The sequence below is a fragment of the Erpetoichthys calabaricus genome, chromosome 13 (assembly GCF_900747795.2).
Source record: "Erpetoichthys calabaricus chromosome 13, fErpCal1.3, whole genome shotgun sequence".
In the NCBI taxonomy this organism is placed as follows: domain Eukaryota; kingdom Metazoa; phylum Chordata; class Cladistia; order Polypteriformes; family Polypteridae; genus Erpetoichthys; species Erpetoichthys calabaricus.
Window position 1 is genome coordinate 115,360,393 of NC_041406.2, and position 27,605 is coordinate 115,387,997.

At 40.3% G+C, this 27,605-nt stretch overlaps 1 protein-coding gene across 1 annotated transcript in view; it reads right to left on the minus strand.

Moving 5' to 3' along the window:
* Positions 1–16,149, minus strand: part of tsnare1 (T-SNARE Domain Containing 1) — a 919,576-nt gene extending 903,427 nt beyond the window's left edge. The window contains exon 1 of the mRNA XM_028817483.2: positions 16,076–16,149. The gene's annotated coding sequence lies outside the window, so the exon portion shown is untranslated. The remainder of the gene's footprint in view (positions 1–16,075) is intronic.
* Between the last annotated feature and the right edge of the window lie 11,456 nt (positions 16,150–27,605).

The window sequence follows — 27,605 nt, forward strand, 5'->3', positions numbered from 1 at the left end:
ATTAAGTAGACAAGGCAAATCCAAATAAATGTAGTTCAGAGCAAACTACATAAGTAAAGTGCAAGAGTATGAACGACATGATATACTGTATCACTGTGAAAGAAGCTATAGAAAAAATGGATCAATTTAGTGGTGCTTGTTTCTCTTAACCATTTGAAAATAGTGCTTGCTATGCACTACATATGAAAGGCACTTTATCAAAACAAAAGCATAAATGAGCAAACCTTGTGCCTTTGCCTACAAGAACAACCAAAGTAAGGGCTCCACACTCTTCACTGGTGCTGCTTGAAAGACTTGCTTATTTTCTTTTTTGCTCTTTAAGTACTTACATTGTCCCACTGGCCTTCCCTTCTCACCTCACCCTGATTACCCTTACTTGTTGTAAAAATAAGAATCAACATATAAAAATAAAAAGCCACTGGCAACACAGACAGACATGACCTTCTTCTTGGCCCAGACTGTTCCATTCCCCAAGCACAGATGGCAAGCAAAGCTGCATGTCAACTAGTGATCCGATATCAGCTCTGATCAAAAGAGGAAGAGAAGCAAGTGGCTGCCAGTTTTTATAGACGACAGACCCTGGCAGTTTGTATCTAACATAAAAGTAAGATATAAAAATCTCCAATCATACCACACAATAATACTGTATGTACTCATCCAAACCTTTAGTTTACAAATTATTTTTCATAACAGTCCTTGGAAAAATTTTGTTTACTGCTAGACACAAAGAAAGTTTACGTTTTGTACACTAGATTGGGGTTTTTGTGCCACAATTCCCCCATCTTCTCCTGCCTTCTGTTGCAGTATCCATACAAAGGTTTCTTTTTTTTTCATACCAGCTTCTTCCAGTGCTGGATTACTGGGTGGTGACAATGCCTTTGCTAGTGGCCCTGGGCACAGAGCAGGAAACAGGCAGCCGAGCACAGAGCTAGTCATACAGACACAGACAATCTAAACCAGTGTTTCTCAGTCACTTTTGAGTCGCAGGAGGCTGTCGCCAGCTCGTGAGCACATTTGAGTTCTTCACGGTATAATCTGCACCCCCACTTTTCCCCACAACATGACCAAAGAGATCGACACAAGCATGGAAGACTTTTTATCCTGTTTTTAATTGTGCACCCTTCAATCTCCCTGACTCCCTGGTTGCTATTTGATTTTCTTTTTCTTTTTTTTTATCGCACTAATTTCTCTCTTCCTGGGGAGGGAGGTCTTGGTGATGGACGATTAGAAACAGTGTAAAAAAATACTTCACGGCGCAGTCTGTCCCTTCAGTCTATGGGGGCTGGTGGCAGGAGAATTAAACCGTGAAGAAGTTACTAGCTGAAACTTTTTTTTTCTTCTCATATGCCTGTGACACAGCAATGTGAGTGGCATGATAAAGTGATATGTGATCGGGCTAGGGGTCCTCACATGAAATTCAGAGAAGCAGAAGTACAGTGTAATATTTACTCCTTACCAGTGTACTCTAAGTTTAAACTGAAAGAGCACTAACAACTATCAGGCAGCAGACAACCTCAGGGTATAATAATTTAACCTACAATGCTTGTACTATGAAACTGCAAGCCTTGATGGTTCAAAGTTGTACTAATAGCAGTACTTACAAATCTTCCACAAACATGTTGTTTTCAATAAAGTGAAAAGTTTGCTCAGAATCTGATTCAAGCCTGTTTGTAGGGATGCTTAATGGGACATAAAGATCTGCTGATGCATCAGCACTATATTTGTTGCCATTTATGCACAGCTGTGACACATGTAGCACAAACGACCAATCATAGACAACTATACATTTGTAGAATGCGCTGAACCTTAGCTATCCAATAGTAATCAGCCTTTCACTGTATGCAGCTCGACATAGGTGGGATATTTGATAAAAGCAGACTAACTCATCTGTGACACACTGCTCACCTCAGGGCATGCATGTGCAAATCGCATATTTATAAAATGAAGGAGAGCAGACAACATAGAAACATATGATTTCTTTAAAAGAAGACACCTTTAGGTAGGTAAAAATACTGCTTTTGATTGACCTGTGGGTTTATTGCATTGTATACAAACAACATTAAAATATAGTTAAGTGGTTACATTATATTCTATCACATCTGTTTTAATTTTATGATGAGTATTTGATTCAAAATGAGAATGTTTATATTTTATGGTCTGCTCCATTAAATTTTTAGCAGATGGCCCAGGTGTGAAGTACGAGCACTGGAAATTTAGAGTATGATCAAGAAAGCTGACAGGAGGACGACAACTATGCCAATTGCTTCCCTGTATTCTATAAAAATGAATAGAGTGTGCCATCCTGTAGATTCCTCCAGCCACTGTGATTGGTAGTATGCACTATGAAGGACAATGCTATTTCGTCTGGTGATGGAAAGGAAGTGGCTGCAGCAAGTGTCTGTAAACTGTAAAGTAAGATTAATTGCAGAATTACCGTATTTGACGGTTCCTGTAGAGTGCCTCTGTCTCTTGCACGATTTGGCTCAAAAACTAATCATCACATCATCATCTCATAACAGGCCTAAATTTCAAGTTTGGTATTTTTCTGTCCAGCCATTTGAGCGCTGGATCATCCTCAAGAAACTGTGACACAGAGACACACACATACATGCACACACAGAGACAGACACACACTCATATTCAAGATATCAATGTTTTCAGTATCAGGGGACCCTAAAACATCTGTTGAAAGCCAGAGATTGAAATTTCTGACAAATCTAAAGCTTTCATTTCTACCCCATAGATGATAGGTTATGGTGTGGGAGTGCGCAAAGTAAAAATGGACGGGCAGAAGCAATTCCTTAAGTCAGTATTTAGTAGATGCACCCTTGTCAGTCATGACAGCCTTGAGTCAGCATGAAGAGGTCTCTGTCAACTTTGTACAATTGGACTCTGCAATTTTTCCCATTTCTTCTTTGCAAAACTGTATAAGCTTTGTCAAGCTGCATGGGGAGCAGGGGTGAGAAGCGTTTGTCAAGTCCAGCCACATATTCTGAATATGGATTTATATCAGAACTTTGTGTTGGCCATTCCAGGACATTATGCTTAGGGTTGTTTTCTTGCTGGAAAACAAATATTCTTGCAAGGTGCAGATGTTTCTTGCAGACTGCACGTGATTTTCCAAGATTACCTCATGTTTAGCTGCTTTCATTTTACCCTCTACCCATTCAAAGCTTCCAGGGCCTGCTGTAAAGGAGCATCCCCACAGCATGATGCTGCCACCACCATGCTTCACGGGGATGGTGTGGTTTTGGTCATGTGTACTGTTCAAACACGCAAATTAGTCTAATGGTGAAAAAGCTCAATATTAGTCCATAAAACTTTTTTCCAGCTAACTTCAGAGTCTTCTATGCACTTTCTGGCAAACCCTCTGAGCATTTTTTATAACAGTGACTTTCTCTTTCCCTCTTTTCCATTAACAGTTTGAATACAAGATACGAATTAAGTCATATGTCATTGAGCCTGTCAAGGTGTGACGTACAATCATATCTCAGTATACCATCACTATAGGTGCTGCTGAGCTTTGCTGCCACATCTCAATTACCTACTATAGTGCTGCCATCTATTCGATAGCCGAAGAATTTTTTTTTATATCCCATAGTTTGTGGAAAATAATGCTATAAATAGACAGTTCATAGATACCTTGTCGTGAAAAAGGTATACAGCTGCTAATGTTTTGACACAACTAGATTTGTTGCAAGATGAATATTTTAATGGTAATGACAGTGATCCATATAGTGACAATCAATTGGATGATATGGAACCTGTAGGCTTTGGCACTGATACTGATACAGATAACTGCCCCAAAGTTGTTTCTTCATGCATTTGACTTGTCACATTTATCAGGACAGCAGTACATGGATATTCTGCCTCCCACCGAATGCAAACAGTCACCAGCTACCAAATGTGTTGTGTGCAGCAAGTGTGGACAGTGCAAAGAAACATGTTAAATTTGCCTCACATGTGCTTCTAAGCTGAAACTTTGCGAAGTGCCATGCTTCTACGACTCTCATTCAAATGCAGACTTATAGTCATGTTGCTGGTCAAAATAAATAAAGTCATTAAAAGTTTGTTGCACCGTAACACTGTTTGTTTTACACAACATGCCTACCACTTTGAAGGTGTAAAATATTTTTTATTGTGACACAACCAATATTTAAGACAAAAAACACAAATCCTGAGTGTGTATAGGAATTCACCCCACCCCACCCCAGTCAATACTTTGTAGAGCTACCATTTCCAGAAATTCCAGCTGCAAGTCTTTTGGGGAATGTCTCTATTAGCTTAGTACATCAAGCCACTGGGATTTTCACCTGTTCCTCAAGGCACAACTGCTCCAACTCGTTCAATGGGTTGCGTTGGTGTTCAAGTCTTGCCACAGACTCTCAATTAGATTGAGGTTTAGGCTTTGACTAGGTCATTCCAAGACATCGAAATGTGTCACTTCAAACCACTCCAGTGTTACTTCGGTAGTATGTTTAGGGCCATTGTCCTGCTCGGAGGTGAACCTTCATCCCAGTCTCAAATCTCTGGCAGACTTTTCCTGAGACTTTTCCTGAAAAAACATCAGCACAGCATGATGCTGCCACCACCATGCTTCACTGTGGGAATGGTATTCTTGGGGTGATGGAAAGTGTTAGGTTTGTGCCATACATGGCTTTTCCCATGACAGCTAAAAAGTTCAATTTGAGTTTCATCTGACCAGAGAACCTTCTTTCATGTGTTTGGGGAGTCCACCACCTGCTGTTTGGCAAACTCTAAATGCGTTTCCTTGTTTCTTTTCTTTAAGCAATTGCCACTCTTTCATAAAGCCCCAGTCTGTAGAGTATTCTGCTTAAAGTAGTCCTATGGACAAATGCTCTCTTTGCAGCTCCTTCAGTGTTATCATTGGTGTCTTTGTTGCATCTCTGATTAATGCCCTTCTTGCCCGGTCTATGAGTCATATTCCTTTCATTTTGTTGTAATGAATTTAAGGCTGCTATGTGGGATATTCAAAATTTGGAATATTTTTATAATTCAGCCCTGATCTATACTTCTCCCAAACTTTGTCTTTCACCTATTTGGAATACTTCTTGGTCTTCATGTTACTTGCTTATTGGTGCTACGGAGTCAGGGGCCTATTTATACAGACATCATGTGAGAGATCATGTGGCACTGTGATTGCAAACAGATAGACTCTAATCAACTAATTACGTGACTTCTTAAGGTAATTGGTTGGACCAGATCTTATTTAGGGGTTTCATAGCAAAGAGGATTAATACATATGAAATCACAACTTTTCAGTTTGAACTTGTTTTTTTTTTGGGGGGGGGGGGCGCAGTGGTAGCGCTGCTGTCTCACAGTAAGGAGACCTGGGTTCGTTTCCTGGGTCCTTCCTGCGTGGAGTTTGCATGTTCTCCCGTGTCTGCGTGGGTTTCCTCCGGGTGCTCTGGTTTCCTCCCACAGTCCAAAGACATGCAAGTTAGGTGGATAGGCGACACTAAATTGGCCCAAGTGTGTGGTTGTGTGTGGTTCACCCAGTGATGGAGTGTCGCTCTGTCCAGAGGTTGTTCCTGTCTTATGCCCTATGCTAGCTGGGAGAGGCTCCAGCACCCACCAAAAACCTGTTCAGGACAAAGTGGTTTACAAAATGACTGAGTTTTTTTTTATATATACATTGTGGCAGACGACTGGGGACCTTGCCCAACCAGGACGCCTGGAAAAGGGAAGGACCGGGAGAGGGCAATATCTTCCCCAGGGTGCAAGAGGGCAGCCCTCCTGGATTGCATCAGGGCCACGGATATGTAGCTTGGAAGCTCAATCCTGTGGGTGGCCATGGCCACTGCCAGGGGGCACCTGGATGGTTCTAGAGCCATGGACTGCAGCACTTCTGCAACACCAGGAAGTGGTGCAGGATGGTCATTAGGGAGCACCTGGAGCACATCTGGTTGCATTATAAAAGGGGCCGCCTCACTCCGAAAATGGAGCCAGAGTCGGGTGGTAGTGGACAGAGCTTGCGAGAGAGGAGTGGAGGCAGCAGAAGAAAACAGAAGAAGACTTAAGAAAGAACTGTGAGCATTACTGGGGTTTGTGCACTGTATGTGCTGTGCTGAACTGGAAAAAAAGAAAATTAAATGTGTGTGTTCTGGACTTCTGGCTGTCTCAGTGTCTGTCTGTGTCTGGGCTTCTTTCACAACATGTAAATTCTTTTATTTGTATTCCACTTCAACAGTTTGGAATATATTATTAAATCCATTACATAAAATCCAAATGAAAATCCATTTTAATTCCAGGTTGTAATAAAAAACCAGGACAAACACTGGTGGGAGGAGGGTGAATACTTTTGGAAGGCACTGTGTCGTATATGCATAGACCTATACTGCAGCATTCTGGTAATAAATGGTACAGCAGCCAATGTGGTAAGCTGTGACTAGGGATGCACCTGGCAACAATTCCAGCAAACACAATCTGTCTAACCTGAGTCACTATCTTGTAACTCCTTCAGAATTATAATAGGTCTCCCTCAGTAGTCTTCTGACCCGATCATTCAGTTTTTGTGGATGTTTACTCTTGGAAGATTTACAACCATGCCATTCTCTTTTCTTTTCTTATTTATTGATTTAACTGGACTCCAACAGATATTTTTTTGTCTTCAACCTCTGACTTGTGCTTTTCAATCACCTTTTCACAGAGTTACCTGAAGCGTTCTTTTGTCTTCATTGTGTACGTTAGGCCACCATACTAACTCACCACAAGTTGGACCATCCAGATACAGGGGCATTTATACTACAGTCAACCGAACCACAGACTTGTGATGGACTCTATGTGAATTCTAAAACTAAATGGCTGCAGCAGTGATGATTTAAGGGTGAATACTTATGCAATTCGTTGTTTTGTGTTTCATATTTGTAATTAATTAAGATTAATTTGCAGAGATCTGTTTTCATTAATGTCTTTTTCTTGTAAACAATGTTACAAAAGCCACATTAAATGCTCTGTGATTTAGGAGTAAATAATCTTATAAGCTCTATACATCTTATTCCAAAATATATTTATTCAATTTGAGGTCATGGTGACATAGTGGATGTTCCACGTGTTCAAGACGGTCTCTACAAACAGTCCAATGACAGGTAACTGGTGTGGTGCATGTGAGTCTGCCCTGCTTTGTACTACAATACTGGTTTGTTCCTTCCATGCACTCAAACTCTGCCTTTCTAAAACAGTGCATTTGACAGGCAGATTTGCAATACAGATGAGTGGATAATTGGATTATCGTCCCAAAAGTTAACTCATAATGTTTGTAATGACCTTATTTTGTATATTGTGGCTGAAAACAAAATTTTCCTCTGTGAGTCATCAATGTTCTGTAATTCCTGTGAGCATGAAGTTTGAAGAAAGAGCTAGGACTCTGAAGGATGGTGAAGATGGGTGAATTTTTTTGGTCAGGTAGTTGGTTTTCTGGAGTGCCTCTCTCTCTATGATCTCCTGATGTTTTTCTAAAAAGAGTTATAATTTATTAATGAAGAGGCAAAGGCTACTGATTGGCCCATTCAGGTCGAATACAATAGTAGCTGCAAGTCATGCCTTTGGTGATGTTCCCTCTGATTGGTGTTTTAGTTTTCTGACCCTCATTTCATCCTTAATTCTAATCAACATGGCAAGTCACAGATTTGAGGATGCAGAATGATGCCAATGCCAAGTGCCTGGGGGCTTGACTGACATGAATACATTGTCATCCCTCCAGCCCACTTCCTTCCTCCTGCTGCTTCAGTAACCTCACTTAGTTCGTGTTTGCAATATAAGAGTATCACCTCAGGAAACCTTTCCCTTAATTTGGCTCCTGGCATTTAAATTCCGCACAGAATCCCATTTTCATTCTGCACACGACGCAGCCTGACAAACAGAGGGGCTCACAAACAATATGCAATCAATTAATCAGCAAGCCAGCGCTCCCCACCGTTGCTTCCCCCTGCAATCTTCTGGAGTGTTTGCCTAGTGGGAGCCCTTGTGTTTCTCAGTGCCATCAAAAGTGGCAAACATTTTCTGTAAAGCAGCTTCAGAGCAACGACTGATGTTGTCATTCCGTGTAATTTTGTGCAGGGTTGGAGACTTTTATGTGCCTACAATTTTCAAGAACTTTTAGGAAGCCATTGAGTTCTTATTTAGAATGATGGTTGTAGATGAAACATGATGTGTGCTCTATAAATGTGAAAAGAATATAAAAAATGAATGAGTGATTGAATAAGTTATGCTTGTTTACCTAGAAGGACTTTGGCAGTGTCACTATGAAGAGTGCTGCAGTCTAAAGAGAATAACTGCAGACTTGCTTAGGTGATATTGGAAATGCAAGATTCAAAATTACAATTCTACTTATACCTGTGGGACACACTGCTGGACACTTACATAAATGGCTATACATTTGTTATCAGATATGATTAATGAAATTCATTGTCTCAGGTAATGGAGCTTATCCCAGCATCAACAGATGAACGGCTAGAACTAACCCTCGACAGCATGCCAGTCAATTGCAGATTAGACTTGCGCACACACATTGAACCAGTTTGTAGTGCCCAATAAAACAAGTACATTCATTCTTTGATTGTGGGAAAAGAAGCCACACAGATACAGGGAAACTATTCAATATCTACATAGGCAGTGCTTAGACTGGGATTTGAATGCAGCACTCTGGAGGTGTTAAGCAACAGTGCTAACCATTGTGCCACCACAATTTATTTGCTTCCTATGCGAGTTTCCAAATCTCCCCTTTTTCATATGAGTTTTTCTCCATGTAGTTAATTTTTCACTACATTCAAATGATATACTAGGAATGTATCGGTACTAATAATTTGTAGGGCTCATTCCCAGACAATCACAGATTCACTCTTACAGAGCACTTTAAGCTAATAAGTGACTTGTGTGATTATCAGTGAGTGAGCCGTGCAAATTGCTAGTACCCATTGTGATGGGCGGCCACGGCCACTACCTGGCCGGGACGCCAACAGAGTGGAAGGACCAGGGGAGAGGGTATTGGTGAGGCAATACCTCCCCTGGGACATTAGAGGGTAGCCCTCCTGGGGAGCTGTGGCACCACGGATTCCCAGAGGGCATGTCGGGAGCTGGAGTTTGGTGAAGTCCTTTTGGGTTCCGTGGGGGCCACCAGGTGGAGCCCTATAGAGGACCTCCAGCACACCTCGGAGTGATTTCAGGTAATACTGATGAGCCACCTGGAACACTCCTGGGACCTGAATAAGAGGAGCCGCTTCACTCCATTGAATGGCCAGAGTCGGGAGGAAGAAGACAAAGCCTGAGGAGGAGTGGAGGCGGATGGACTGGCAGCAAGAAGGGACTGTATATAGATGTGTTGCGGTGTTGGTAATGTGTGCACGTTAAGCTATAAATAAACAGGGTGTTGTGTTGAACCAGTGTCCTGCCTGTGTGTGCCCGGGGCAGGGTGGCATTACGCGCCCTGGTGGTGTCACACCATACATTCCTGATTCTAATGCTGTGCTCCATTCTGAAGGGAGTTGCCACCAGCCTCTGTAACCATAAAAATGGATTAAACTGATTCAATAATGGATGGAAGTTCAATGTTCAGATCTCGAATAGTAAAGGGATAATACCTCAGAAAATGATATTTTTATATGTTACTTACCCATATATAGTTTATAGTGAAAAAGTCTTAGAAAAAAATGTCTTATTTTTTAATGCAGAACTGAGCAAACAAAGTTTCTGATGAAACAGGCATCTGTGGGTACCAATGTTAGACACCAAACAATATAAAAACAGTAATGAAATAATGCCTGTTACTCGTGTTGCATAATCCACTTTGTCACGTGTTAAACGCATGATCAGTGTTTTCCAAATACATATATTTTACTGAAAAATGGTTAAATAAAGCACTTAGGAAATCGTCTTCATGAACTAAAATAGGATGAACTCAAATCCAAACAAGAATTTCAATTGTAGATACGCACGTCCCATTCACTGGTTATAAGCCCTGCCCAGTAACAGCTTATTCATTGGCTGACAAAGCACTTCAAGTGATATCAACACTGTGAAGATCACTGGAAAGACGTATACAACTAAAGATTAAAAGTTAAAGAAAAGGGAGAGTGAAACCATTAGCAGGAAGAGAATATGCGTCGGATTTGTGCAAATCACAACAGGTCGAGGTCAGTTCATGCATGCAGTTTCGCAGACCTTCGATAAATAATCCCGAGGTACTCCAATTATGGATATGCATATACATGTGACAATGGTTTACAAATCAAATGCTTGTTCATGTTTGAGCACGTTCCATTTTAGTGCACACAAGCTTTTACCAGAAGTGTTTTATTTTCCAGTATTTAAGTAAAAAAATATGTTTGGAATATTGTGAACATACAACTGGATGACTTGACATGTGCATTATGTAACACGAGTAATGTGAGTGTGTGATTATCAATGAGTGAGCCCTGCAAAAATTACTAGTACCCATACACTCCTGGTTCTAGTGCTGTGCTCCATTCTGCTGGGAGCTGCCACCAGCCACTGTAACCATAAAAATGGATTAAACTGATTCAGTAATGGGAAGGATAGTCAATGTTCAGTTATAATTAAAAAGGTAAATGATCAGATTTCAAATAGCCCTGACAATGGTTTACATTTCAAATGCCTGTTCACGTTTGAGTGCATTCCATTTTAGTAAAAACATGTGTTTGGAATATTGTGAGCATATAACTGGATGACTTGACATGTGGATTATGTAATACAAGTAAATGTGAGATGTTTCCATGGATGTTTTGATGTTGCTCACTTGTTGTCCAGTGTTGGTCACCATAGATGCCTATTCTATTGCGCATGAATTAAACTTTTTTTTCTCAGCCATTATTACAAACTACATGGGGTAAGTAATGTATAAAAACTATAATTTTCTGGAGGAGTAGTCCTTTAAAGAATTAGTTTTATCTCCATTGTCCATTTTCAAAGTGCACTTAATCTTAAGCACTCTTTCAAATCTTTGACAGTAGACTGTGCACTTACTTATGTAATTAATCTTTTTTTAACTGCAACTGCAATACTGCAAAATTACAGAGATATAGTACAGAATCACCTTTGTGTGACTATGAAAGACACCATATATCACTAAAGAAAATGTTGTTTGAAAACTAGTCAGATTTAATACTTTTAACAGTAACGTTTTTATATTATAATAGCTGTGTTACCCGGCTTTGCCAGGGAAATTTCCTAAAACAACAGGCCTCAATTATACTGCCATTGGATTATCAGAAGTACCATATATACTTGCATATAAGTCGGGTCTTGAAACCAGAAAAATCGATCATAAAATTAGAACCCAAATTATACGTCCATTCAAAAAGACAACACTTAAATTTTTTTTTTACATCTTTTTGCCTCCTCTAATCTCACATCAGTTTCTCAGACACATTGAATTTTGTTGCAGCAACGCAGTTACCAATTTCTTTCGCCACTTCAATGACTTCTAATTTAAAACCAACTTCTTATTTTCTTCTGATCGAATGCTCCATTGTACACAAGGAATGCTCTTACAATAATGATGTATGAGGGTGTGAGACACAAAAAACACAAAACAGTGCAAACACCACTTCGGAATACTTCGGGTATTACCGTGTGGTCATGTAGGCACAATACATAGAAAAAAAAGGCAATGTGCTCCGTGGTTACTGTCTCAGGTGGGTGTTAGCATATCATAATCTCCTGGACAAATAGTGTGAGTTTTCCACATTCGACTTATACGACTGACATTATAAAATACTGGAAATTATACGGTAAAATCAAAGACCGACTTATCCGCGGTAGAACTTAATCGTGAGTATATACGGTATAATATGTTAATAAATGGTTACTTTCTGTTTACAATATTTGTTTTTTTTTTGTATTACTAGGGACTAATATTATTAGCTCACTGGAGCTGCTTACTGTTGAACATGCTACATGCAATTGCCCACCAGTAAAGCATTCTAGGCATAGATCAATTCCTGCTTTGCCTCATGACTGACCTTGTTGGTGGTCATTAATAAAACACAATCTTACAGGAGACTTTTAATTGAAACAAGTAATTAGCAGGAATAATGAAAATTTTGAGTATAAATATAATTTCTCCTGTAACACATCATGTTAAAATGGTAGCTTGAATCAGATTTGAATGTAATGCTCTGATCTGAAATCTTGTACTGTTACAAAGTTTCAAGGGGGTTAGATGAAAAACAATATATAAATTAAAAAAGGCCTAGTGTATGGAAATAACAGTTTACTTCAGAGAAAGTTGGAAATTAAAAATTGCAACCAATACGAATTGAAATAAATCCCAAATAAACATATAAAACTGAAAAGAATGGAAAGTCAAATAAAAAGTACAGCAAACCACAAATCTAACCTTACAATGTGCAGTATGTACATAACACACAACGGTAACAAGGCAACTGAACTGAACTCGGCTTCAGATGTTTTTTTTTTACCTTGGTACCTCAAGAATTTGATTTCAGGCATATCACAGCAAACTGGACTGGTCTGACAATACAGTGGCGCTATACAAGAAGGGCCAGAGCAGACGGTACCTAAGGAGACCCAGGACGTTTAATTTATGTAGGAAGCTACTGGAAATGTTCTACCAGTCCACAGTAGCCAGTGCATTGTTCTATGCTGTGGTCTCCTGGGAAAGCAACTTGAGTTCAAACAACACACAATGTCTGAACAAACTTACCAAGAAACCCTCCATCACATCACCACAACCCTGGACACACTGCAAGATGTTGTGGAAAAGAGGATGGTGGCAAAATTGGGTGCCATCATAAATATTCCTTTCCATCCCCTCCATGTAGCCCTCTCTTGGAGCATTTTTAGCTACAGGCTCAGTCCACCACAATGTGGGGGTCTTTTTTGCCCACTGCTATCAGGCAATTTCAACACTTCTACCCAAAATCTCAAACTGTTTATACTCTAAGTTATTTTTTCAATTTCTGCACAAAATACATTTACGATGTTTTGATCTATCTATAGATTGATTGTATTATTGGTCCTGTTGGTCTGTATCTTTGTTTTTATGTTTCTGCTACTCTAGGCATCTAAATTTTCCCTTTGGATTAACAAAGTTGATCTATTCTAATCTGATGTTCACCTACTAGGATGAGGACGGATACAGTTTTTTCATTATTACAAAGTTTACGACTTGTATTTGTTTCCGTTGTTCACTCATGCATGTGTTTTTAACCAGTTGCATGTTTAAGCTTCTGATTTTTTTTTAATAGAATTTGGTTTGTTATGTTTATTAACATGGTCTTACCCTGAAAGAAAGAGCAAAACATTAAAGTTCTAACACAGAGTTGTGTTTCACTTTAACTTATTACAAATGCAGTAATGTTTACAGGCTGTAGATTTACGTGACCTATGCAATGATTTGAACATTTTTCATTTTGTGATTGTTTTGTTGCAGTAAATGTGTTGTGGTGCTCGCTTAACAACACCTACACTCACAGCCACAGCAGCTGGCACCCAGACTCAAGCTTTATGTTTTGCTAACAGTGTCCGACTTGAGCTTCACCAAACTTTCCTCCTGATTTCTCTCCATGCAACATATCAGGCTGTTGTCTTTGTACTTCTTTATTTGTCCATCCACCCTATTGGTCAATGCTGCTCATTGTGCGCCACTCCTATCCCTTCTGCTGGCTTGCCTGAACCAGAAAGCCCCCAACAGCCGAGTGGCACTGTGTCATCTCAAGGCTGAGCCAGAAAAAGGACATGACGTGTTAGTATAGATTACACAGTACAGAATTATTAACAACAAATAAAAAAAACACGTCAGCTAATTTTGTTTTTCTATAATTCCACCAAACTTAAATGAAATCAGTAAAAGCATTTTAACGATTTTGGGATATTTAGTTTTTCTATTGTAGGGGTTGTTTTAACTTCTAAATATTGATCTATCAAAAACTCTTTTCTTAGTATTTACTACTGCTCTAGATGTACAATACAGCCAAATTTCAGCTTTTGAACTAAACGGGAAGTAGTATTTTTGTTGATGACTGATTGAGGGAATCATTCAGTTTGTCAATTTTGCATTTTAAATCACTTCAGTCTTCATGTCTAATTTAACTTCAACAGGATGAATACACAGTTTAAAACACCGTATAAAAATAAAATCTTGACTCATTTTGAACTGAAGGCACTGAGTCTTTGCAATTCTTCAGTATTGTACATGCAGTTAAAAATGTGCTAATTTCATACGGGAGTATACAGTGTCTCTACCTATTGGTAAACATTTGAAAGAGTGCCATTTCCTTAAAAGTCAAAGTCGGAATATTAACCTTTTTTATTATAAGGGAATATTGACCATTCATTCATTATTGAACATGCTTAACCCATTTAAAAATCACAGCAGCTGGAGTCAACCCTAGCAGAATGCAGCACAAGGCAGGAACCATTAGTGTTTTGGGTCACCAGCAATTTGTAGGACACACTCACAGACAATCACACACTCACATTTATGGTATTTAAAATTCACTAATTGGCCTGACATGCCCTTTTTTTTGGGAGAAAAAACACTCACAAGCACGTAGAGAGACCATGGAAAATCCTCACAGAATGTGGCCAGGATGGGATCTCAACCATGGACTCCATACTTGTGAGAAAGTGCTAACACGTTTGACATCAAAGACTCAAATCTGCTTAATACAATTCACAGTTATTACTTACTATTCTGGAAGCTGAGAATAATGCATCTGGTGCAAGAGAATATCCATGTGTGGATGGGAAACCAGTCCATTACAGGGCACACGCAGCCATTTTCACACTCATGCATACATGGGTTCAATTAACCTAACATACGTCTTTGAAATATGGGAGGAAAACTTCATACCAACAGAGGCCGGACACTCCAGCTGTAAGGCTGTGATCTTTTCCTGCAAGGCTCACATTCACAAGACTATTTGATTGCATGGCTAATTAGGATATTGCAATGATGTTTCTATGACAGGCACTATGCAAAGGTTATTTGATCATCATATATAAGAAATAGTAAAAAAGCAATGCAATGGAAGCTATAAAGTCACAAATTCAAAATCCACCTTAGGATTTCTGGGTGACCCTGGGCTAATATGTGAAAGGTACTACATAACACTGTTAAATGTGCTATAGAAAACCTAATTCAATGGTGTTTGTGTGTTTCTGTAAGTGATATGAGATTTAATTTGTTTTGCCACAGAATTTGAATTCGAAAGGTACTAGATAAAATAGGGCACTTAGGAAAGTGTCTTAACGTGAGATGCACTATAAAAATCCTTGAAGTATTTGACATTTATGGAAAATATCATGACATCCTGACTCCCCAAACATGCCCAGTGAATGATTCCCAAGTCAGTTCCTTGATCTACTGATAAACAGTATGAAAGGCAATATAGACCATGAGGAGGGATTGACAATGACAGAGTACAAGAGAAGTCCGCCATGGACAAGAAATCTCTGTTGGCCGCTTTTCCGTGATAGGCAGCAGCATGGCCTGGCCTTCTGTCTGAAATGTCACTGTTAAGTCTGTGTTGTGAGTTTGTAATAAACACTTCAGTACAGAGCATAGCGCAGTATATACACTTTAATCTTTAATTACACATCCCCAGGGTTTCTGTGAACCTTGGCAGATGCACACTTCTGGGAGTGGGGGGTATTACTCATGCTTTTCAGACATGCGTTAAACATTAGCGAACACAAAGCCATTAGGGTCAAACACGGAAGGGACTCTTTGACAGACTGCCTACTTATTGTACTGCTCACCTATGCAAAGAAAACCCCATAATCAGCTTAATTGTGAGGATGCAGAAGGAGAGCCACACCACACACATGATTAGATAACAAGTGTGGGGTGGAGAACAGGCAAACAAGAGAAGAGTCATTTAAACAGTAAAAGGAATAAAGCCCAGTGATAGATCAAAGGGAAAAGCAGTGACAGCAATGGAGTAAGGCACAGAGACAGGAAGAAAGCAAGAGCAGCCAGGCATATGCATAATGTCATAGTCAGGCCCTCATCTGCAGGGGTGCCTGCTGAACAAAGCAATAAAGGCAGAAAAAAAGGCTCAAGGCACATTACCTGGCTGCAGGCTTCTAGTGATGAGTCTGGAAATCGGCTTAGAGATAAAACAACATCATGTGAGCTGCTCCAATCATGTGAGCAATTCAGCTGGCAGTCATGCCTGCTGGGAAATGGAGTTCAGCTTATTAGCTAGCATCACAGCAGCCAGGCTGGCAGAGCACAGTCAGTGAAGCTTCATTTTGCATGTGCAGCCTGTCCATCAGACATTGCATCAAGTAGTTCAACTTTGGGATTATTGGTCTGCTTTAAATAAAGTTTGAATTATTTATAATGGATTAGACCCATGAGACAGTTTCATCAGGTTTAAGAAAGGATGGATGAATAAACCCTTAATGTTAATTTACATCCAAGAACAACATAATGTAACATTCTCAACCCACTTAATCCAATTCAATGACATGGTTGTCAGAGCCTTTCCAGTGTAAAAGTGCAGAAACTGTATCATCAAGTGTTAGAACACATCCTGGACAGAAGGCCACCCAAAATCTGCCCCGAGAGTGGATACCAGGTGGAAATGCAAGAAAAAGCATCCCCTGAATTATTCAAGGGATGTAGTGGAAGGGCAGTGGGCACTGCCCAATAAGAGAATGGGCATTCCACCACCCTGTAACTACTGGCAGTATGAGGCTGCTATTTAAGCCCATACAGGGTTGTCCGATCCTTTGGTCAAAAATAGACCAACAGTCTGGCAGGAATACCTAGGGCCACCAGAAGGAGATCTGGGCAAACTATTCTAAGGGTTTTGTAGGGCAATCTCTCACCTGGAGGTACTATCAAAGACACCTGAAGCAACCTCAAAAGTAGTCTAGGGATCTGGTATAAAAGAGGCCAGTGGCCATTGCCCCGGTGAACTTGGAATGAAGTGGAGGGTTGATGAGGGTTCACTTCACTTGGCAGTAGGAAGAAGAACAGAGGTGCAAGAAGGGAGAAATGCAGAAGGTGTGGAAAGGTGATAAGGGTCCTTTCATCTTTTGCTTTACTGTTTCATTTGTTGTGTTTTTGCCTCCAAAGTCCTACATCCTACTTACTGCCTTTAGTTGTAATAAAGCTTTCCTTCCCTTAAATGTTAGTTTCTTTGGGTTTGGAAACTGAAAGGGCACCCCCACACAGGGAACTCCAAGAGTACTGGACACAAAGCAGGAACCTGGACAAAGAGAGCACGCTGCTTTAGGATCAAGTGAGATATAAAAATCCAATGCTTTTGTAACCTTCATTTTTTCATTACTAATCCTGAGATGTCATTGCACTGCAGGGATACTCTGGTGCAATTATCAATTCATTATATGCATTGTGAGGCATGAGAGAAAAACTAGAGTATCTGAAAAAAAAAAATCTCACAGCCACAGGGATCTCCCTTAAACATTTAAAATTTTACATGCCTCAGGCCTTCTTCATTTAACAGAATTTATTAATGTGCACATTCCAGAGTGTATTTTATGATCCTAAGACTTACAACTACTGTGGGAGGCTGAGCCTTTAGCTACAGGCTCCAAGGCTGTGCTTTGAAGAGTCATCACTTTAGGCACACCCCGATTAGGGCTGCAAATTAAACTATTTTGTAACTATATCTCTTATTTGTTTTACAATCATTACGTACTTTTTCTTACCACTGTTACATTGCCAAGCTACTGCTCCTGCCAATGGAGTTAGACATCAGGGTGCTTGAGTGCCTTCAGATTAAATGGTTGCTGCCACAGTATACTTACTGTATACTTCTGTTTATACAGCCATGCATGTCAGCCTAATAAACTGCAAAATATCAAGAAGGGAGAGGGCACCTACTTGATCTAGATAAGAATAATTGAACATTAGAATCTTTGTTACGAGAACAAGCCATTCAGGCCAAAAATCTCATCCATCCTATTGAACTAGACTCTCCAAAGAACATCAAGTCAAGATATGAAGGTACCTAAAGTCTAGCTCTCCACCACACTATTTCATAATTTATTTAATGTGCCCATGGTTTCCTGTGTGAATAATATATTTCTAGCATTTGCGCAAAATTTACACAAGCTTCCAACCATGTCCCTTTGTTCCTCTTGAAAAATTGAATTTAAAGCAATAGTTTGGATCCACTGTACTAATTCAATTGATAATTATAAACACTGATCACCTCTTGATATCCATTTATTTAAAATGAAAAGGTTCACCTTCTTCAATCTCTTCTCATAACTCTTATGCTCATACCTCTCAGTGCTGAAATCAGTTTAGCTTCTTCCTGTTGGACCTTCTTTAGCACTTCTGAGTATTTATGTAATATGAAAACCAAAACTGTACACTACTCTAGGTAAGATGTCACTATTGCTTCACAGGACTTAGTTAAGCATAACCTCCCTTGAGTTGTATTCCAGACATCTTGCTGTATAACCTAACATCCCATTAGCCTTTGTGATTGCTCTTGCACACTGTCTTGATGTTGATATTGACGAGTCTGCTTTAACTCCTAGGTCCTTCTCATAATTTGTAATCTCACATTTCAGACCACCCATTGTGTATTGAACTCTAACATTTCTACTTTTGATGTGTAAAACCTTAAATTTACTTCATCTGCCACAAATCTGCCCAAGCCTGTATGCTGTCCAGGTCCCTCTATAACAATTTAACCGATTCAGCATTATCTGCCCTTCTACCTAGTTTGGTATCATCTATAAACTAAACCTGCTTAATGATTATATTCTTGTCCTGATCAGTTATGTATATTAAAAGGAGCAGTGGCCCCAGCACTGATCCCAGTGGGACGCCACTTCTAACATCACCAAAATCTGAAAAAGCTCACTATAACCCTTTGATTCCTGTGTTTGAGCCAGTTTTGTACCCACCTACACACCGTGACTTGAATTCCCACTTCTTTTAGTTTGATCACTAACCTTTTATGTGGTACTTTATCAAAAGCCTTCTGAAAATCAAGATAAAGAATATCATATATCCTTCTCTTGTCATATTCTTTTGTTGCTTCCTCATAGGATTCCAGCATATCAGTGAAACATGATCTCCCTCACAATCTCTTTGAACCCATGCTGAGTATTTGCTAACACATACGCTGCTCAGTTTTTTCCTTAATGATTTCGTGCATTAATTTACTTGTGATGCACATTAAGCTTACTGGCCTGCAACTACTTGGATGTGCCTGATGACCCTTTTTATACAACTGAATAATACAGGGAAGATTCCAGTCTTTAGGTATATCCCAAATGTACAGATTTTCAAAAATATGCATCAAGATTTTATACTCACTAAGCTCCTTAACCACTCGAGGACAGATGTTATCTAATCTTGTTAATTTGTTAGATTTCAGTTGTCACGTATGGGCATCAGAGGATCACCTACCAGGCTCAAATAAGGTATGTGCCACCTCTAACAGTACCATCTCCTTTCTCCTCTGCTACTCTCTGCACCTCTTCCAATTGGGACCATATAAATTGAAGAGCTCACAGAAGACAAGGACAAGCTTTTGTGTAATATTTGCTGAACGTACCTTGTTATAAACTGAAACATATATAAAAGAAACATACAGTATAGGTATTTACAGGTGAATGACTAAGCCAATAAATTATCCATCCATCCATCCATTTTCTAACCCGCTGAATCTGAACACAGGGTCACGGGGGTCTGCTGGAGCCAATCCCAGCCAACACAGGGCACAAGGCAGGAAACAATCCTGGGCAGGGTGCCAACCCACCGCAGGCCAATAAATTAGAGATACAGTAATTTACAAAGAAGAACAAAGCAGACAGGATACATCAGGCTGTAAAGCTCTAACAAAGACATAGGTGAGTGATTTCCAGGGTCCAATCGTCATGTGTGTAGACAGAGATACAGATTGCTGCGAATCACAGTTAACCACACCCTTGAATTTATATTTCTTAAAGATATGTTTCGGATATGACCAAAACAAGGGATAAAGGAGGTGCCTATGTTATGTTCAAGGGGAACATTGTATGTGCTGTAAATATTCACTATGTGATCTATGTGTCTTACAAGAGCTTCATATGAGGATTTATAACATCACTGTAACAGTTGTGTTAATGAATGATGAGGCAATAGGGGTGCACAGTTCAACTAATAGCATCATGTGGGGCAGAACACTGATACTTCATAAACTCAATCCCATGCTTTCAAAGAGGAGGGTCAGACTTTGTTCAACAGTTTTGGTTATAATGAGAAGGTCAGTTTAGATAGATAGATAGATAGATAGATAGATAGATAGATAGATAGATAGATAGATAGATAGATAGATAGATAGATAGATAGATAGATAGATAGATAGATAGATAGATAGATAGATAGATAGATAGATAGATAGATAGATAGATAGATAGATAGATAGATAGATAGATAGATACTTTATTAATCCCAAGGGGAAATTCACATAGAAGATTTCAAGTTTAGAAGACCAAACTTCTTTCCTATTTCATAAGAACATTTTTGTGTCCTGTGGTTTGCAATCATCTGTTGGCAGTGGACTAAGGCCTAGAGATTCATGAAACTCTCACTGCACTGACCTACTGTTCATTGCTGTTAGTGTCTTAACACTAGAATTACCAAAGCCTATGAAAAAACTTGTAAATCCGTCCCACCTTAAATCCCTTCACACCTCTCCGTCAGCGTCTTTTGTCCTGTAAATGTGCCGATAAGTAGCAAGCAGCACAAAGTTTTCTCAGCTCAAGTCTGTTTACCTGCGTGTCAGTTTCTTAGACTTGTATAGAGTAAATACTATATCGTTATTTGAAACACATGCATTTCATGTGTGTTCCATGTCTACAACAATCTATGTAAACACATTGTTAAAACAGAAACGTTTGTCATGTTTTAGCAATAACTGACAAAATGTAGACATGAAGATGTACACTGTGTGAAGCCTGAAGTCCAAATATCAAATAAACACTTTCACAAAAGGTACAGGTACAACAAAACAAGTGTGCTTTTATTCAAGAATATAACTGCAGAAATAACTCAGATGATGATGAGGGTTCTACATCGGCGAAAGAATGCACGTCGCACTTTGGCCATCACTGTACTTTGTAAATACAAGCTAGATCGAATGTTATTTAACTTGATTTATTTACTTACTTCCTACAGCGTAAAGTCAGACTGCTGAGCTTCCCTGTGTTTGATCAACACAGGCATGCTCAAAAAGTACTTGTGAAATGCCATGAAAAGTGTATGCTGACACTTCAGTATGGGAAAAATTGTACGAGAATGCAGTCAGACTTCTTTTTTGGGTACATACACCGTCCAGATCTAAACACTAGAGTGGAGAGTCGTTGTCATACTGAAGAGTCTATAGCTGCAGGTGGAAGCTGCCGTTGCTGTACTTTGTATATAAAAGCCATATCAAATGTTATTTAACTATTTACCCTAATTTATTTACTTATCTTCCTACAGCTTAAGTCACAAGTAGACTGCAGAGCTTCCCGTTTACATATATAAAGTTCAGCGACAGCAAAAATGCAATGTGCATTCTTTTTCCAATGTAGAACCCTCGTCATCATCTGAGTTATCTCTGCTATTCTGTGTCTTTATGTGAAAACAGCAGTGTCAGATTGGGGGGAGCGTGAACATAACTGGGAGAATAAAACTGAATAAAAAAAAACAACCGTAGCCTTTACAAGTACCGTAAATTTACACCGGATGTTACAGACTCAAATCAAATGTATGTTTTTATTCTAAAATAGTAAGAATAAGAGCAGCTCACTTCTCAAAATGGAGTCATCAGAGATCGAACTTGGGACCTTTTTATTACCAGTCAGCAGTTCTTACCACTACGCCACCAAAGCAGTCAGGTTAAAGACGTGTCAATGTCACACCCTAACGCGGGTTCTTTTTCTGCAGTTACAGTGCATCCGGAAAGTATTCACAGTGCATCACTTTTTCCACATTTTGTTATGTTACAGCCTTATTCCAAAATGGATTAAATTCATTTTTTCCTCAGAATTCTACACACAACACCCCATAACGACAACATGAAATAAGTTTACTTGAGATTTTTGCAAATTTATTAAAAATAAAAAAATTGAGAAAGCACATGTACATAAGTATTCACAGCCTTTGCCATAAAGCTCAAAATTGAGCTCAGGTGCATCCTGTTTCCCCTGATCATCCTTGAGATGTTTCTGCAGCTTAATTGGAGTCCACCTGTGGTAAATTCTGTTGATTGGACATGATTTGGAAAGGCACACACCTGTCTATATAAGGTCCCACAGTTGACAGTTCATGTCAGAGCACAAACCAAGCATGAAGTCAAAGGAATTGTCTGTAGACCTCCGAGACAGGATTGTCTCGAGGCACAAATCTGGGGAAGGTTACAGAAAAATTTCTGCTGCTTTGAAGGTCCCAATGAGCATAGGCCTCCATCATCCATAATTGGAAGAAGTTCGAAACCACCTGGAATCTTCCTAGAGCTGGCCGGCCATCTAAACTGAGCGATCGGGGGAGAAGGGCCTTAGTCAGGGAGATGACCAAGAACCCGATGGTCACTCTGTGAGAGCTCCAGAGGTCCTCTGAGGAGAGAGGAGAACCTTCCAGAAGGACAACTATCTCTGCAGCAATTCACCAATGAGGCCTGTATGGTAGAGTGGCCAGATGGAAGCCACTCCTTAGTAAAAGGCACATGGCAGCCCGCCTGGAGTTTGCCAAAAGGCACCTGAAGGACTCTCAGACCATGAGAAAGAAAATTCTCTGGTCTGATGAGACAAAGATTGAACTCTTTGGTGTGAATGCCAGGCGTCACGTTTATAGCAAACCAGGCACCGCTCATCACCAGGCCAATACCATCCCTACAGTGAAGCATGGTGGTGACAGCATCATGCTGTGGGGATGTTTTTCAGCGGCAGAGACTGGGAGACTAGTCAGGATAAAGGGAAAGATGACTGCAGCAATGTACAGAGACATCCTGGATGAAAACCTGCTCCAGAGTGCTCTTGACCTCAGACGGGGGCGACGGTTCATCTTTCAACAGGACAACGACCCTAAGCACACATCCAAGATATCAAAGGAGTGGCTTCAGGACAACTCTGTGAATGTCCTTGAGTGGCCCAGCCAGAGCCCAGACTTGAATCCGATTGAACATCTCTGAAGAGATCTTAAAATGGCTGTGCACCGACGCTTCCCATCCAACCTGATGGAGCTTGAGAGGTGCTGCAAAGAGGAATTGGCGAAACTGGCCAAAGATAAGTGTGCCAAGCTTGTGGCATCATATTCAAAAAGACTTGAGGCTGTAATTGCTGCCAAATGTGCCTCGACAAAGTATTGAGCAAAGGCTGTGAATACTTATGTACATGTGATTTCTCAGTTTTTTTATTTTTAATAAATTTGCAAAAACCTCAAGTAAACTTTTTTCACGTTGTCATTATGGGATGTTGTGTGTAGAATTCTGAGGAAAAAAATTAATTTAATCCATTTTGGAATAAGGCTGTAACATAACAAAATGTGGAAAAAGTGATGCGCTGTGAATACTTTCCGGATGCACTGTATATTTTTGAATAAAAGCACACTTGTTTTATTATACTTGTACCTTTTGTGAAAGTGTTTATTTGATATTTGGACTTCAGGCTTCACACATTATACGCTTTATGTCTACATTTTGTCAATTATTACTAATACATGAAAAACGTTTCTGTTTTAATGATGTGTTTACATAGACTGTTGTAGACACAGAACACACATGAAATGCATGTGTTCCATATAATGATATAGTATTTACTCTATACAAGGCTAAGCAACTGACACGCAGGTAAACAGACTTCAGCTGAGAAAACTTTGTGCCGGGGGTGGGATTTGATAGCAGGCTGCTTGCTGCTTATAGACACATTTAAAAGACAAAAGACGCTGACAGAGAGGTGAGAAGGGATGTAAGGTGGGACAGATTTATGAGTTTTTTCGCAGGCTTTGGTAATTCTATTGTTAAGTGATGTTTAGTCATGTTTAATATTTCTGTTTGATTTAAAGGCAAATGCGAGTGTTTACAATGGAAAAAGACAACATCATAAGTTTGTTAGTAAATGGTCTGGGGGCGAAGGTACTAGACTTTGAACTTCAGGGTTGCTGCTGCATTTTTCATCTCTCACTCATGGTGTTACTCTGAGCTAGTCACCTAACCTGACTGTGCTAGTGCCAAAATAGGTTCAGGTAGACAGTTATACCAAGTTCAAACTGATTCTCACACGTAAGACTATAATGAAAGTCTTACTTGCATGTCTCCATTGACTAGTGACAGTGGTGCAATATCAACAGCAGACAATGAATATGACTCCATAACTTTGTGGTGTTGTTTCATGCAGCCCATTTCCACAAATGTATTAATTGATGTTTATATTTCTATTTATGAGGCAACTTGGGACAATGCTTACTATAAAAAGGTGGTATATGAAATGAAATTGGTTTACCCTTTAACTTGTGTACAGAATTATAACAGCCCACTAATCTGGGTTGAATTAATGTGCCTATTGTTGCAGGACACCTCTACGCTGGAAGGAATGAGGGAGGGATCGTATCCAGAGCATTATCTCCCCCAGAGAGCTAGGTGGCAGCTCCCCTAGGTTGCAGCGGTGCCTCCTGCAGGGCTCCATGGGAGCTGGAGTTTGGTGCAGCCCAGTTGGTGTCTGTGGGCACCGCCAGGGGGAGCTGCAGCTGCTGCTGAGCCCTTGATTGCAACTCTTCCGCCACAACTGGAAGTAGACCAATGAGCACCTGGAGCACTGCCGGGTGCCTCATAAAAGGAGCCAGCAGCCACTTCTCTAAGAGCCAGAGTCAGATGGAAGAGGATAAAGCTTGCCTGGAGGAGTGGAGGAGGACAGAGAAAAAAGAGAAATGTGCTTTTTATTGGAACTGTGTTGTACACGTGGGAAATGGGGGAAAGTGTTTCCCATGGGAAAAAGGAAAAAAAAATAAAAGCATGTGCCCTGGATTTGTGTCCTACGTCTATCTGTGTTGGGCTTGGGTGGCAGTGCAGCACCTGGTGGTCCACACTATTCTGATTTTTTGTTGTTTTAGCATAATTATCAGTTTATTTTGAAAATTGTACTTTAGAAGTTAGATGCCATGCAACACATTCCGTGATAAAAAAATATATATATATATGTTACTTGTTTTTTCAGGGGTGACACGTTGGCGCTGCTGCCTCACAGTTAGGAGACCCGGGTTCACTTCCCGGGTCCTCCCTGCATGGAGTTTGCATGTTCTCCCTGTGTCTGCGTGGGTTTCCTCCAGGTACTCTGGTTTCCTCCCACAGTCCAAAGAAATGAAGGTTAGCTGCATTGGCGATTCTAAATTGTCCCTAGTAGGTGTGTGTGTGTGTGCGCGCCCTGTGGTGGGCTGGCGCCCTGCCTGGGGTTTGTTTCCTGCCTTGCACCCTGTGTTGGCTGGGATTGGCTCCAGCAGACTCTCGTGACCCTGTAGTTAGGATATAGCGGGTTCGATAATGGTTGGATGGACTTGTTCTTTCAAATGGAAAAAAAAAAGTTTTGAACAAATTGCATTGCATCTTTGTGGACCTGAAAAAAGCATATGATAAGGTGCCTCGGGTGGAGCTGTGGTATTGTATGAGGAAGTCGGGAGTGGCAGAGAAGTACATAACAGTTGTACAGGATATGTACGAGGGAAGTGTGACAGTGGTGGGGTCTGTGATAGGAGTGACAGATGCATTCAAAGTGGAGGTGGGATTACATCCAGGATCGGCTCTTAGCCCTTTCTTATTTGTAATGGTGATGGACAGGTTGACAGACGAGATGAGACAGTAGACTATGATGTTTGCTGATGACATTGTGATCTGTAGCGATAGTAGGGAGCAGGTTGAGGAGACCCTGGAGAGGTAGAGATTTGCTCTAGAAAGGAAAGGAATGAAGGTCAGTAGGAACATAACAGAATACATGCATGTAAATGAGAGGGAAGTCATTGGAATGGCGAGGATGCAGGGAGTAGAGTTGGTGAAGGTGGATGAGTTTAAATACTTGGGATCAACAGTACAGAGTAATGGGGATTGTGAGAAGAGGGGTGAAAAAGAGAGTGCAGGCAGGGTTGAATGGGTGGAGAAGAGTGTCAGGAGTAATTAGTGACATACGGATATCAGCAAGAGTGAAAGGGAAGGACTACAGGTTGGTAGTGAGACCAGCTATGTTATATGGGTTGGAGATGGTGGCACTGACCAGAAAGCAGGAAACAGAGCTGGAGGTGGCAGAGTTAAAGATGCTAAGATATGCATTGGTTGAGACAAGGATGGACAGGATTAGAAATGAGTACATTAGAGGGTCAGCTCAAGTTGGACGGTTGGGAGATAAAGTCAGAGAGGCGAGATTGCTTTGGTTTGGACATGTGCAGAGGAAAGATGCTGGGTATATTGGGAGAAGGATGTTAAAGATAGAGCTGCCAGGTAAAAGGAAAAGAGGAAGGCCTAAGAGAAGGTTTATGGATGTGGTGAGAGAGGACATGCAGGTGATGGATGTGACAGAGCAAGATGTAGAAGACAAAAAGATTTGGAAAAAGATGATGTGCTGTAGCAACCCCTAACGGGAACAGCCGAAAGAAGAAGTAGAAGTAATTCTACTTGTCTAACCAACATGCAACATAATGCTACTCAGTGACACCATGTTAATCAAGAATATCATGTCATATCATCTTTTTACCCACTTCACCGACTAAGGTTTGGGTTGCTGGAGCCTATCCCAGGTAGCATAGGACACATGCTGGAACAAACACAGGACAATGTGCCAATCCATCACAGTAATCAAGAATGCAGTAAAATAAATTACATCACTTTAAAAACCAAGCATCGGCCTATTTTATGTATCCCTTAACCCAGTTTCCATACCACTTGTTCAGGATTGCTCCCAGGTCTGGAAAGCATGTGGAGAAAACCCGACAAAAACTTTATCTTAAAGTGTTTATCCTAAGGTGCTGGGAGAAACACAATACAATGCACATTAGATATTCATTTATCTATTATAAAATCCACTTTATACGTTTCAGGGTCATAGGAGCTTGAACTTATCCATGGAGCCTTAAGTGCAAGGTGGGTACCAAGCTGGAAAAGCTGGCTGTTTGTTTGCCCTCAGGAACATTTGAAGCATGGTTTAAAAAAATTGAATCTTTCCTCTGAATTGCTTATGCCTTTTTTTCCCGTTTGAATATTTCACTAGGTGTTAGCTTCCCTTGACAATGAGATGGTGTAGGATTTGAACCCAGGACACTGGATCTTTGAAGAAGCAGTGCTAACCATTGTACTAAAGTATCACTCCTGGAGTAACCAGTTAATCTGTTGAAATTTGTGAATTTCCCCTTGGGATTAATAAAGTATCTATCTATCTATTGTCACGCATGCGCGATTAGGGAGCCGCGGAACGATCCAAAACGTAACGTGACAGCATATGCCAGACGGGAATGGCAGGGTACTAACCTCTCTTTCTTTGTCTCTGCAGAAAGAAAGATGCAACACCGCCATGAATCCTCCTGAACACGGTTTATCAACACACCACTTCCGCCTTCCCTCTGTCTCACCCCGATGACGTCAGCAGTCCCAGCATCCATCTCATTT